This window comes from Passer montanus, unplaced genomic scaffold (assembly GCF_014805655.1).
Source record: "Passer montanus isolate IOZ18808 unplaced genomic scaffold, ASM1480565v1 scaffold2, whole genome shotgun sequence".
Taxonomy (NCBI): Eukaryota; Metazoa; Chordata; class Aves; order Passeriformes; family Passeridae; genus Passer; species Passer montanus.
This window is the reverse complement of record NW_024366591.1, coordinates 17,318,010-17,333,089: the sequence shown is the minus strand read 5'-3', so window position 1 is coordinate 17,333,089 and position 15,080 is coordinate 17,318,010. Positions and strand designations below refer to the sequence as shown.

At 40.8% G+C, this 15,080-nt stretch overlaps 1 protein-coding gene across 18 annotated transcripts in view; it reads left to right on the top strand.

Annotated features, from left to right (window-relative positions):
- Positions 1-15,080, top strand: part of HIVEP2 (HIVEP zinc finger 2) — a 136,676-nt gene that overhangs the window by 69,706 nt on the left and 51,890 nt on the right. The window lies entirely within an intron of this gene.

Below are 15,080 nucleotides of genomic sequence, written 5' to 3'. Positions count from 1 at the left end.
TCAAAGAGCCAAAGGGCAACCTCAGTTCACAGGACTCTTCAGGAAGATGGAGAACCCAAAGTCAAGCTGAAAGTGTGTTTGAGAGAACAAATCTAGGTAGATTGGGTCTGGAGAGAGCCTAAGTGAGAGCTTTGAGTACAAGGGCTGGAATGAACAGGGCAAGATCTTTTCATATGTTGCTGAAAAGAAATTGGGGTGAAATACTGTGGTTAAACGACATCAGGGAGTACTTTGCTCTAGACTGTTCAGTACTGGAAAGGGATTACTACTGTACAACATTTAGGTCAGTGGAACAAAGTGCCATGGGAGGGTGTGGGGTCAGTCACAGCTAGACTAGGTAGGTGACTATTATATATGACCTAGGATGACCCATTTAGAGGTGGCTTCCATCCCAAATGTTTCTGTGATTTTTGTTTTCTTCATATTCAACTCTGTCAGACTGACTTGTTCTTCCAGCTGGTATGTAAATTATTACAGCCCTATTGACAAAGATGCCCTCTGCATGTAAGATAAAAATATGACAAATATTCCTTTGCATTTATTGCAGATGTAAGATGCCAAATAATTATTACATAAATTATGTATTACAATACATAATACAGTGTGTTTGTGGATAATCTCTGGAAATTGGTATTAAAAATAAAATACCTTATAAATATTTAGGCTATACTTAAAATATTTGGCTTTCTTCCTTAGGATTATACTTTTTTTTTCACATGAATTTCTCCATATTTTAAAGATAGGCAATGTCTATCATTTTAGAGAATAATTTCACACAGGAGGTGAGACACAATCTGTGTCCCCACGACCACATGAGTTATATCTGTCCTGCTGCAAATGTCTGTGGTGGTGCAGGTTTCCAGGGAAGGGTTTAGAGGACTTACAAATCAGTAAGCTGCATGTGTTCGTATGTGTGTGCATACACTTGAGTAATGGTGTGACAGTCTTACCCAACAGTGCCGGTACTTAGTGGAATTTTTAAATGAAGACATAGTTCCTCTATGCCAGATTATGTTTTCTTTAATGACACTACAGAGTTCAAAAGCAGGCTCTGGTGTTAGTTAAAATTGGTGCATGGGTAAAGATTGATTGTCATCCACAGGAGCAACATGATGTATAGTTAATCACACCTGGCACAGAAGAGCATTTCTCTCTGGTCTCAATCCAGATTCCATTGACTTTTATGATATTTGGATCAAGTTTTCTAATCATGTTGCTGTGATGATCTGCAAACCCACTGAGGACTTTATTGCTCATTGCCAGGACTAGTTGTAATGAAATGGTATGAAAAGCATTGGAACATAGGTGCCAAAACCTACATCGGCAGTTCAAATTAAGAATTTCTTTGACTTGTCAGAATGAAATAAATGAAGTAGCCTCACCAAAGTTAATTCTGACTCCATTTACTTATCCTCTTTTAATCACATTTGAAACTGCTGTAGGATTGGTGTATTAGTAAGCAATCCTTAGAGAAGTGGTGAGCAGTGTCCTAAGGTCATGCAAGGTTCATCAGGCTCTGCCTGGAGCCTCTTCCTGGGATCTCGTTTTTCTGCTTGTGTCCTGTGAAGAGTCCTGACAGAAAAAAATAGCTTCTTTTCTTTGAGTGCATGCTCTTCTATCAAGAAGCAGTAAGCAGTGTAAGCAGTTTATAGGGGTCACAAATGTTCTAGAACAGTGCAATATGGTTTGAGACATAATTGAATTTTAATATATCTTTTGTAACTGCCTGAATCAAAAATGATGGTGTTAATCTCTGGAAATGCTCGAGTGGGAATTTGAATAATTCTTTTGAGATGTAAAATTCAGTAGGGATCTGTTTTGTCCTTTTTCCCCCCCCACCTTATCACTTTTCTTAATCATTCATTGTATCTGAAATTCTGAGTGATCACTATGGTTTGTTGTGTCTTTTATTCTTCACGAGAAGCCTTTAGCTTGATTTCTTATGTTTCTTAGCAGTGACATTATGTTTTCCTGGTAGAAGCATTTTTTGGGCCTTGATTTTGTGTTGATTCTGTTATCCAAAAGCATTTTTGAAGCCCCATGCACTTTTCTTGTCTCCTTTCCTAGGGCAGTTTTTCCTTGGTTGAAACTTCTACAGTCAGAGCGTCCTCTCACCATTTTTCTGGTTTTACTAATTTTTGAGCTGGAGCCCTTGCATAAAATCAGACCTTGAGGGTTTAAGGGTATGGGTCTTGGTGAAATTGCCACCTTACACTCCTTAGTCTTTGCTTGCAGCCGCACCAAAGCTCAGCTGAATGCAGCAGAGAAAGCAAAGGTAGCCTAAAAACCTGTTTTTCCATTTCTCTGTTTCCTGGGGCAACCAGGCCTTGAAGATATCATATGTTAATATGAAACATCCTCAGAAACCAGGTTTAGCTAATCCCTGCCAGTCTCTTTAAGCCAGGAGTCTCTTTCTGCCATTTAGTGTTATGGTATCAGTTTGAGCTGGCACCTAGCTTTTGGAATACAGGCATCAAATTTAGTGGAGGCTCTGCTCACCTGCATTATCATTTGTGTTTCAAAGATCAGTAATTTTTTTCTTAAAACATATTGCTTTTTAATGAGTTTTCTGGGCATAGTAAAAATAAGCAATTTAGAGAGGGATGGGTCTAGTACACTATTCAGAGTCTGCATTTTATTCTTTCTTGTCTTGACTATCACAAAATGATATTCAATGGGGGTACTTTGTCTACAACAACATTCATGAGCTCTGAAAATTCAGGATAAAATCTGTGTGTCTGCCCTGAAGAAATGAGTCTTCTGTCAAGTACCACGTCATAGATAATTTTCATTTAGGGTTTTAAGTTCAGTAACATGTCTGGTAAACTTATTTCTTCAGCTGTTACTTAAGTGATGCAGCAAGTTAAACTTTCCATCTTGCCCTTTCCATAACTCTTCATCTATGCTTCAGATCTCAGACAGTGGACAGGAATTGCAAGGGACTGCAAGGTTAAGGATGACCCTCTGCCCATGGATCATCATTGCTTACAGGCTGGAGATTACTACCCCACCACCCTACTTGTCAGAAGAGCTGTGGAAGTGCTCTGCTTCTTACTCCAGGCAAAGCCATCTGGGTTGGCTTTGGTTGAAGGTCAGTGGAGGGCTCACAGTGAATGAGGTAGAAATGTGAGCCTTCAGCCAGCATGGAACAAGTAGGGACAGAAGGACCTTCAGCTTCCATAGCTAGAGCAAGACGTGCTGTCATAGCTCTTAGCCAACAACATTTTCCTTTAAATGACGTGCTGGGATCGCTTGGATAGCTACAAGCTTTTGTATCATGTTTTCCTACATGACGCTGAGGAAGAAGTCTTGAAACTTTTATGGAAAAGTATACCAGAACCTGCCTTGTAACTGTCCTTGCAGGAGCTTTCCACTGGCCTCCAAAACCTAGCCTTTTATCTGAGATTATTCTCCAGGCTGCTGATTACATTTTTCAGAGCTGCAGTGTTCTCAGTGATGATTGCGTCAGGACTATCACTTGTTATTTCCAGGTCCTCAATTTTCTTTTCAACCTCCTGCTGTTTTAATCCCAAACCTTCAAGCTTCCTGTCTATGGAAACCATAGTAGCCTGGAGTAAGTCCAGCCTTCCAGAAATAGGAAGTTTTGTATCTTTTATTTAAAAAAAATAGATAATACTGGGTGGCCAATGACTGCAGCTGTAGACATTGTCAAACCAAAGGCAGGTAAGCAGGTATGCCCTTTAACTGGCTGAAAACTGTGTATGAGTATGCTGCCAGATCCTCTGCTGGTCCTAATTTCTTCAAAGGCATGTTAAAGTCACTTATGAAAATCACAGACAACAGTCTTAAAATCTTAAATCACTTAAATGATTGTGACCAGTAGGTCATAGCATATAGCACACCTGGAAAACAACTTTTCACATGGGTCCTGAAAGCCTTCTAATAAAATTATTTTAAAAACATATCTTAAATCAGTTGTTTTCATCATCTTGGTGAATTTGGTTGTTTTCTTAAACTGTCCACATAGTATCAGGCACTTGGTTTGGCATAATTTTCCCCCATGTCTCTGCATATCATGGTCCTCCCTTCTCCATCCTGGGAGAAGGCTGTGCCTGCAGCAGGCAGCAGCTCCAAGCCCACTGTCTGCTTCCCCCTTCCCGTGGCTCTGGGAAAGAGTGCTTAGCCCAGGTTCAGCCTCATTGATGGGGGCAGGGCCAGGTGGGTGAGCCTTCTACAGAATGGGGGTGGAGCAGGAGCTGAGGTCAGTCATAGGAGTGCTGGAAACTTCTTTTGCTTGTGAAATACCATAACCTTTCTGATAAGGGCACATGTGGTGAGACATTTTATCTCTGCATTTCTGCAGAAGTTCATGAGAAGGTAAGATTTCCAATGGAGGCAGAAGCCAGTATTGAAGCCTTTAAAAAGGACTTCTTACTCAAGTCAAATGAAGAACATGCCTGTTTTACAGATTTTTGCTGTCTCTGCTGTCTCGGCCAGAGGTATAAAGAGGCATGGTCCTTGACTTGATCTCTTAACACACACACAAAAGCTCTCACTGTGGATACACTTAGAACAAACCTTTACTTTTACTGAAACACTTTCAGTGTGTTGGATGAGGGAAGATGGACCTCAGGAAAAAGCTGTGCCAGCAAATAACATAACTTTGCTGGTACGAACGAAGGCTGTGCTGGGAACACTGTCAGTACAGTGTGCTGGGACAGCTGCACCAGCAGAGTGATCCTATTCTGGATACAGCCTTGTCTTCTGTTCCAGTTTGTCATGCATGATTTATCTTTCTGTCACCTCTTCAGAACCCTAGGCACCTCTCGGCATAAAAAGAAATTAAAACACAATACAGATGAGTCTGCTCTGTATTGGAGTCTTGACCTTTAATATATCAGGTTTTCTTAGTGCGGCTTTCCCAGCAAATAGGTTGTTCTACAAGAACAGAGGTGCTTTAGTGGGCTGCAGAGGTCCTACCTTAGCCATGCTTCAGTTTTATTTGCTCCCACCTACCAGCTCTCAAGCTGCCTGAAATGCCTTTGAGAGGAGATAAGGTTTTCAGATTGCCTGCTAGATCATGACCATGAACTCCAGTAGTCCAGCAAGGCAAAAAAATTATCATTAAAAATCAGAGAAAACAGCCTGGCAACCTGACTGTTAGAAGGATTGCTTAATGTTTCATCCTGTTTTGCCAGTTTAATTTTTATCAGCCTTTGGGGTTTATGTTTTTCCCCTTGGTGCTCTCATTACATTTTCCTTCCCTTATTAAAGAAAGTGTTTGCACCTTACTCTGTGTCTGCAGATTCCTCGTGAACAGACTGGTACATTGCTCCAATAGCAGCTTTGCAGTCAAATCCCTCTAGATCAATAAACCATCTTAGTTGTTGAGTATACCAGATCTGAATTTTAAAGATTCACAGTCACACTTGAAATACCTGATGTAAATTTGAAGAGGCATCTGAAGAATTGCTGTATGTTGCAGTCATAAAGCTTTGCCAGTGTTACCTTTTTACCAGATCACTGTTTGATTGGGATTCGGTCTCATGTTTTTCTCTGCAACTATTCATGGTGGTGGTGTTCGTTTTTTTTTGTTCAAGAGACAGACAACTATGTCTTTAGAGAAACAAAACAACTGTGTCAACAGATGGGAGAGAAAATACTGTGTCTGAAATAGTGCTAGGAATAAACCATGTTAAAAATAGGTAGTCTTGCCACAAGTGTTTCTTTGGCCAATGTGGAAATCCTTCTTTCCCATACTTGCATGTTATCAAAACTGTACTAAAATCCTGCTAGAAAAGCTGCCAAATAAACCTACAAAAACATTGCTACAACAATAACTACCCTTTTCCTGCCTAATTGTAAGAGTCATGCTAGTAAAAGAGAAAGACTAAGGAAGTAGTGCTACCATGGGAGAGCTCTGAACAGTGCCAGGGACTGACCCCTGGCCAGCAGCAACTAAAACACAGCTCTTTCACTTGTGGCTATAGATTTTATTGATGTGACCTTCCTCTCCCCTCCCAACAGTCCTAGCACAACACCAGAGGGTTTTCAGAATTTTGCCCTTTCTTAGAAGTGTTTCTGCATTCCTAGGCTTGCAGAAAAATAATTTTCCTGTCCCACAAAATACCTGGGGAAAACCCACAGCAGTTCAGCTGACAAGCTGAGGTTTTTTAAAAGAAAACTCTTTTCCTCTCCAAAACTGGAAAGTAAACTGAACTACTCTTAAATGTGACTGTTACCAGCAGAATTACAGCTGCAGTTTAGGTTTTGCATTTCTGCTTTCCATCCCTTGTCTCACTTATTTTTGCTGTTTGTCTCCCTGCTTTCAGTTGTCTCTTCTGTGTCTCAATTTATCTAATTTTTGTGGCCAACCAGCCAGTTCAGCATTATCTCTGTCCTAATGGCTGTAAGGAGGGCAGAGAAGCCCTTCGCTAAATGAGTTTTTTTTCCACAATGCTTCCGTGCTGTCTTTGGTCCATTTTTGTTCGTGCTTGGTGCTCCATGTTGTGTCATCTGGGAAGAAAGATGATGTTTGCATAATGTGTATTTTTCTGGAGTTAATTTCTGAAAACATTTGTACAGTTGGCAGCACCTTTGGGGCAGGGACAGATTGCAGTCTCAAACACAGAACAAGTCAGTGCGTTGACAGCAGCTGGAGGAGCGGAAGAACAGGTAGAGCCTGGCCCTCAGTGCTCCCTTCCCCACATTCCCCACAGCCTTTTTCTATGGGGACTCGCTTGGCAGAAAGCAGCCTCAGGCAGCAGAGCATAGTTTAGGGCAGCCCCATGGTATTTGTAATTGATTCTGATATCTGCAAAGGTAGATAAGGCTCCTTCAGCTGGGGAGAAGGGCAGAGGCAGGCAAATGGTGCAGCCTGCTGCTGGGCATAAATTCCCCATGACTGCTTCCAGCCCTGCTCTTTGCAACGGGCTTTTCTTTTCCCACTTGTCTGCAGTCAAGGAATGCTCCTGGGGATCTGTGCTTGACTGGAAGTTGTCTCTGTTAGATTAATGATGCTTGCGAAGACTGAAAGAAATTTAAAGGAAAAGAATAGGTTTCAGATGATGGTAGAGTCTGCCCCGTTACTTCAGTCGATCAAGGGAAGACCCACATTCCTTATCAAAGTAGTGTGTTTATTATCCTCACTCTTTCCTTGTTGCCACATGAGGAAAATGTAAATGAAGAGATGAAATGCCCATTTTTTTTTACTTTTTTTCCAGTAGATAATTTCCCAATTTACTCTGTGTAAAGACTCAGTGAGGCTTATCAACAATTTATGTAGAGAATTTCCTATGGTAGCTTCTTATCTCTTTTTTTTTGTGTTAACTCCTGCCCCTGTGGTCCCTGCAATTCATGGGTCGTATGTATATGTATATATATCTATGTCCACTGTAAGGATATGTCCCATGGCCTTTTAAAAATTTGTTTTTGCTTAAGTGATCTATGGATGAGTTAAAAAGACTAGTACTCTACATGCATGAGTGACAGTTTGATTAACAGCTGAATTCTACCTTCTTCCAGCCTGATGACCTCCAAAGGTAAATCAAGGGAAGTTTTGTGCCACATCCTCACTCTGTGAAAAACCAACGTTCAAAAAGATGCACTCCACCTATTCACTTTTGGCTTGAGCACATGCTTTGCTTTGCTGAATTAACAATACTGATTAGAGATGGAATTAAGTGACTTGCTTAAATGACTTGCTTAGCTGTGAATGAGGTTGCATAATTTCTCTGCTGGAGCTTTCCAAATCAGTGAGAGTAGGCTCAGGGCACAGTGACAGAAAGGTGATGCAGTTGCAACAGGCAGGATAAGTCAATTAAGAATCATGCCCTTTATATTGTAAAATGATGTTTTGCTTTTTCATTACTCCCAGTTTCAAATTGTGGTTGTGAATTGTGGTCAAGTGAATATGGTTTCATGGGGCAAGTATAGCAAAATATTTTTGCGTCAGCTATAGGAATATAGCTAAGAGTTCTTGCGTAGCAGCGTCCAAGCTAACTGCTGTTGCACTGCCTTGTTTCTCAGACTCTTTCATTCTTGTGTTGGACACAAAAATCATTAGAAAATATTCACTGGCAGCATTTAATAGCATATATTTAGAATGTGAAATAAAGAAGCCAGACATTAGTGATGCACCATAATCTATTAGTAATTTGTTTAACTCCACTCCTCCACACATGCAAGAAAATAAAATAAAAGTTATTCAAATAAAATTGATATTAAAAAAAATCTTCACATTTATGATTATGTGTGGTTTTTTTCCTTAAAACACCACCTATTTTTCTGAGAGTCAGTGGTGATCACAAAATGCAAAAAAATTGCAAACAAAACTAAGGAGAAGTTCAAGTTAGCTGTGGAGCCAAAAGTGTGATTCAGTAGCTGAAAATATCTCTGCGCTTCATGCATCAAACTCAAACACTGTGCTTTGGCAACGCCCCCTGGATTAGAAGCAGAGTTTGAGGTCATTCCTCCTCCAGCCTGCCATGTATGGAGAGGGCCCACGCTCATGACAAATTACTGACTTACTGAGCACACCCCAAGAGCAGAGCGACATCAGTGCACAGGGATCTTGCCTCACTGAGGACAACCAAAGTCTTCACTGCTGCCTTTCTCTGGGTAGTCTTAACACCTGGAGGACCAGAGTGGAGGGAGAGAGGACACTTAAAACAGCCCCTCTCTAGATGTGGCAATAACAAGGGATAGTGAGGCAGTTTCCTTGTGAAGAGGTCACATGATGTCCAGCAGAAGTGCTATAAAAGTGTGTGCTCAGAGATGGTTTGGTGGCCCGTTCAGATTTTCAACACAAATGATCAGCTGCCAGTGATGGTGTTGCACTGGGGCTGCCAACCTGAAACAACAGTTGTGTAATCCTGTGCTTTACAAGCTGTCTCTGCAATGGTCCGAGACTGATCTCAGCTTATCTGGTCTGAATTCAGAGTGCCTTGAGTGAGGTCTATACTTTGAATTAACACCAGACTCACTGAGCTCTTAGTTTTATTTCACAGGGAGCCTTGGCTTAGATTTTGCAGGTAACAACCAAAACTCTGTAAACAGACCCTAAGTCCCTAGATTATTTCCCTTGCTGACAAAACTCTCTTGCTCACAGACATCCCACTTCCCTCCTGTTATCCTGCATGGCTGACCCAGTTGCCAGCTTCTCAGGGACAAGTTAGCTTTCACCTGCTGCTGAGATGGTCCAGCACTATGGCCATTACTCTGCCATGGGCTTGATGTCGGTCTTTCCATGGAGATGGAGATAGTTTTGACAGCTGAAGTGATTACCATGGTCTAGTGGGATGCTTGCCATATTGTAGCCTACCTGCTTAGTGGCCTTAATGTCTGCTTAGTGCCTCTGCCTCAGTTTCTTCACTGTGCACCTTGCTGCTTTGGACTTCCCCAATGCTTGGGTGTCGTAGCAGGGTAATCATTCAAAGAGAGAATGGAAGCCAAGGCCACTCAGTGTGGGAGGTTCCTCGTGATGATTTTGCCAAAGTCTGTTTTGCCAAAGAGCATGTTTGGATCCCATAGAGCATGAGCTTTACCTAGAATCCTATCTTGGGCTTGGCTGAGATGTGATGTTTTCATTTTCCCTGCCTACTCTCGGAGGATCGCCAGATGTACTCCCATCTTCCTGCCAGCTGCCTGCACAAACAGCCCTCTTGGCAGCAGCAGGCCAGGCAAATGGGTTGAGCAATGTGTGTTTGAGGACACTGTGTCAATTGTCAGCTTGACCATTGTCTAAAAGCATCAGGCCTGGTTAGTGAGGGTGCTGGTCTCAGCTGGCAGTGTTTAAACTGTTATTTGCAGTGAGGTTATGGACCTATACTTAGGGGGATGTGCTCTTGCTAATTTAGCTCCTGGCTGAAGTGAAAAAAAGTAACCCAAAATCATACTTTCAGAGGCAGCAGCTAAATAGGCTCCTGTGCAGACTGGGGTCTGAAGATAGGGATAACATAGGGAGGCTCCCAAAAGAAATTAGGTTCTTGGTTTTAATAAAGTGAATTACCTATGTGTAAAGTAAGTACAGTTGATAGATATTCCTTTACTTAAATTTTGTTTGGATTGCATAGGGAGGCTCCCAAAAAGAAATTAGGTTCTTGGTTTTAATAAAGTGAATTACCTATGTGTAAAGTAAATAAAGTTCATAGATGTTCCTTTTAGTTAAATTTTGTTTGGATTGCTGAACCTGAGAGACAATAAAATCAGCTCCACTAACACACATGCATTAGTAAATATGTCTGGTTTTATTTAAATAATATGTACAAATATGCACATATGTATATATACATATATTTATGTAGATAAACACATATATATGCACATAAATTTATGCATGTACAAATTTGAACAAACTGAAATTTTACAAAGATTTCTTGGTCATCTTTGCATTGAGATCTGCAATATGGTGTTATCAGGATACCAAAATGAAAAAAAGCTGTCTATAAAAAAAATTTAAATGGGCTATCATACTCCTATTGAGAAAATAGTGGAAAACAAAAGAAGCATATATCTGAAATATAAAGCAGGCTTCAAATCTCTTGCTGTTTTAATAATGAAGACAAAAATGTTTACAGCATAGCAACATTTGATTCAAAAAATGAATTCTATACCTTTTACTTTGTAAGTAGTTCAAAATTTGATCCGTTAATTTTATCTACCTGGTTGTGTGCGGTATTGGGAGCTGCCAGAATGACCTGGAATTAAGAGGGCAAAGGTAGAGTTGCTTTAAGTATTTTAATTCATCTATTCAAAGATGATTTGTGTGAACACATTAAGAACACCAGTAAACTAATGGGAATAATTTTCTTCCACTTTTTCCAAATTCAATTGCATATGGTGTGATTGCATTTGATCAAGGCATGAACATCATTTCACAGATGATTGTCTTCTGGCATTGATCATATGAAGTCAATTTAAAGTATGACATTGCTTTTACCTTCCTCACATCAGAAGACTTTTTTGCTTCTTGTCTTAGCTGCCATAGCTATCAAGTTGTGTGTGTAATAAATTGTGTTTTGTTTAGAGAGCAATAACTTGGAGAAAAAGTGCTGTGATTGAGATTGATGCCTGGAACTTAATGTATCATAGCTGCAATCAAGGAAATTTTAGACTTATTTCTCCCATAACAAATGATAATTCACAGAGTTCTATGGACCTGTGTTTGAAAAGGAGCAAAAAGAGAAAAATTAAAAAATTGAAAAATTAGAAAATCCACTCTGACTGGCTTCACACTCTACAGATTACAGAAGTTTTTGTGGTAATTTCGTTGCATTAAGAAAACATCTATAAAGAGGGAACTCTTGCAAGATGGTTTGGAGTGAGAGATTTGCATATAGCCCCATTGTTGTGAGTTACCTGCCATGAATCCAAGTTGTTTGTTGATGCACTGCTGAAGTCTGCACATTTTTCTACCCATATTACCTAGGTCTTCTTTAGTACAATTTATTCTGTATAAATCCTAGAATCTGTTTGCAACTTAATGGTACCTTATAGACCTGATTAAAGTGAGGCTTTAGGTAAATTCCCAAACCATGGTAAGTTACACACTGTGCTGGAATGCTATCTGCTGCAAACCAGCTAAGGACTAACATGGGCATGGCTTTATTTGCCCTTTGTACTCTTGAAGCAATTTCACCTGTACTATTTCAGAATCTTTGAATAATTAGCAATAAAATATTATTAAATTGCTTTCAAAAAAATTAGTTTCTGATTAAAATACACATGAGATTTCTGACTTTTTTTTGCTTTGGAAGATGCACAGGTATCTCCCTGTCAACTCTCTACCCTCAACTGACCTTACAGTGTCAGTTTAACAAATATATAAGATATAAAGCAAAGATTTTGCTGTTGATCTATGACATTGCTTAATTCTTACAGTCAGATGATGTTGATGTCTCTGTTACATTTTTGTGTCACCACCGAAGGTATGTTTTATGACTAGAATATGGTTACAGGGGTTGCCAAGGCTGCTAGGAATCTTTCAAAAGCAGATGGTGTAAGAGTCATTATCAGGGCACTTCTGCCTGTGTTTCCAGGTCCTGTGTAAAAGGCTATTCCCAGAGTGTTTGAGAGGCAAAGTTCAAATTGAAAAAGCTCTTCCAAACAGTGAGACATGCTGTGATTTTCATACTCTCATTTCCCTTTTGATGAGCTTGTCTATTCATAGTCCCAACAGCTGTCAAACAACTGCAGAAGAGATTAGGAGAGTCATGACCAGGTGTGACCAAATAGAATCACAGAATCCTTTAGTCTGGAAGTCCAGCTGTTAACCCAGCACTGCCAAGTCCATGACTAAGCCTCGTCCCCAAATGCCACATCTGCATGTCTTTTAAATACCTCCTGGGATGGTGACTCACAACCGCTGCCCTGGGCAGCCTGTTCCAAAGCTTGACAACTCTTTCTGCCAAGTTTTTTCCTAATATCCAATCTAAACCTCCTCTGATGCAACTTGAAGTAATTTCCTTTTGCCCAATAATTTGTTAGTTGTAAGAAGAGACCTAGCAATTTATGAACATCAGAAAATGCTCAGCAGTGGTGGTTGCATTGCTGTCTTTGGTGGGCAGGCATTGGAGGCATGCTCGTTTTCTTCTGCAGGAAAGGAACAAAGGATCGCTCAAATTGTTACTAATGCAGTGATAAGAACAAAAGTTCCTGGTTTTACTATCCAAACAAGAACTCTCGAGCTTCAATTAGGCAGAAAAATCCTGTTTGATGACACATGCATTATTTGGGCTTGTTAGAGGCTCTGCAGATTGGTTCCTTCAGACCATGTCCTGTTTGCTAGAACCAGTGCTGCTATGAGATGTTAAGTTAGTAAGGAGATTCATTACCACTGCCAGGACAAAATCCTGCTGTCCTTAAGCAGATCTTGGTTTGGAGAATATTTTGCCTCCTTGTAAGTAATGATTAAGTTTCTTAAATACTCAGAAACTGATCCAGCCTGAATTGAACGGATCAGATGCTAGAGTATTCTTTGAGGAACCGTGTTGAAAACAGAGAGGTTACCACAGCAAGAGGGAAGACATTGGATCCCACCAGTTTTGAGCTAAAATAAGTTAGGACAAAATGGAATATAGTGTTCCTCATGGATTTCAATTTAAATCCTCTCTGTGAAGCTAGAGCAGCAGAAGTGTGATTTTGTTCTATAAATGACATCTTTCACTTACGGCTTTATTTTTTTTTTCTTGAAAGTCTTCTCTGCTTCTGCCAGGGTGCTATAGAGAGGATTGAGTATAAATGAGAATAAAAACCCTTTTCTTTAGGTTGCAGATAGGATAAACAAGTTCATGATATATATTAATTAGAAATAACTGTGCATATGTAGCCAGCATCACTAAAACCACTTCAGCCTGTGAAACTACAGGGGGATCTGCTTTAGGGCTGGAAGGTATCCATGCCACACTAGGAGGAGGAGGCCAGGGTACTCCTAGATCCTACTGAAGAATGGGAGAATAAGGACTCAGGACTTCTTTATTGTTTTGCTTTGGTTCTTTTGCCTGGGACATTTTTCAGGTCAATTGTAAAAGTAGTGATTGAAATGCTGGCCCTGCTAAGTACAGAGTTTTGCCCTTGAGTAGAGCTGTGCCAAGGTTTCACCAACAGATTAAAACCATATTAGGCCCTTGTCTGTTCAAAGGTTCAAAAGTGGTTCCTGGCTTCACACCCAGATCATTTCCTAGAAAGCTGTAGATTGGTGTGATAAAGTGCCAGCGGCTGCAGCCAGAGCATGTGTTATTTTATATACTCACATGCCTGTATAGACTGTTGTTGATATTGCTGGTCAATAACACATTATCATTTACTATTTGTTTTTGTTGCTGGTAGCAAACATTGCAGGGAAAAGCAACATAAGCGTGTCCATTTTATTGCCAGCCAGTTCCAGGCCTGCTTTACCTTTCAGCTTTTGGCACGCTGTTTCCACTAGCTCACATCTGTGCTCTGCTAGCAGTGGAAGCACCCTGTGTTGCCCACCCCACGGAGGACAGGTTCCCTGCTGGAAACAGAGGGAAGTTTGTTTTGGCTTCAGGGTATGGTATGGTCAGGCCACAGGCACAAATTTGCAAGTTAGGTGGGCTAAGTTTGAGATTTTCCTGTTCAAGTCCTCTGACATGCTCCTCTACCATGATGTATAAGGCCTTGAGGAGAATGTACCGTCTTCTGCTGTGGTGATCTGATCACCTGAGACAGCAGCCAGCCAGAGCCCAGTGACACAGCCAGGGCAAAAGAGCAGGAGAAGGGGTGACATGAGCTGCACTTCTTCCTGGGACCCTGTGCACCCCTGGGCTGCTGCTTTGTTTAGGAGCACATCCACCTGGGATACTCGCACTTATTGCCTACCCATCACATCACCTGGGATCTCACATGTGGGTATTCAGGGATGCAGGGAAGCCTGAAAGAAAGAGCCCTGAGCAAAATGCATGCTGTGGTTGTCTATGTGTTCACAGCAGCCTTTGCAAAATCAGAGCAGCCAGGCCCGTTGGAGTACATTGTTCACTGAACACAAGATCACTGAAGGTTTGTTGCCTGAGTAGTAACAAGGGGGCATTTCAGTCAGCTCCTCTGTGTACAAATTAGATCTGAGTCTCCAGTTCCTGGAGCCTTGTCTGTATGCCCCAGTTAGGGGTATTCAATAACCCACTCCCTGCAAGGTGTAAGCAAAGCAGCCTGTGGCTGTCTGACGTGTCTAACACATTAATGAACCTATCTCCTGGTGCTCTGTGCCTTGGATGCACATGCACTCCTGCACACATGCAGGTCTTTTGTATGCAGAAAGTGCTTTCTTTGTGGTCTTTCTCAGAATTCCATCACATGTAAAAAAGAAATTTAAGGGTTATGACTGTTTTTCACAGTGTATGCTAATAACTCATGTAAAAAAGAAATTTAAGGGTTATGACTTTTTCACAGTGTATGCTAATAACTTACTTTCTAAAACATACTAGTATCATATGGAAAAGGGAATTCCTAGAGGTGATCTTGCTTTTAAAGCACAGTGCTAAATAGGAAAGAAGCAGAATGAAAGATAATCACATTGCTCTGGTTCAATAACAGGAAAGTGTTTGCATTTAATTAAAAATTATGTGCTCTCAAGTTCAGGATTTGGGCATGATGTTTTCAAA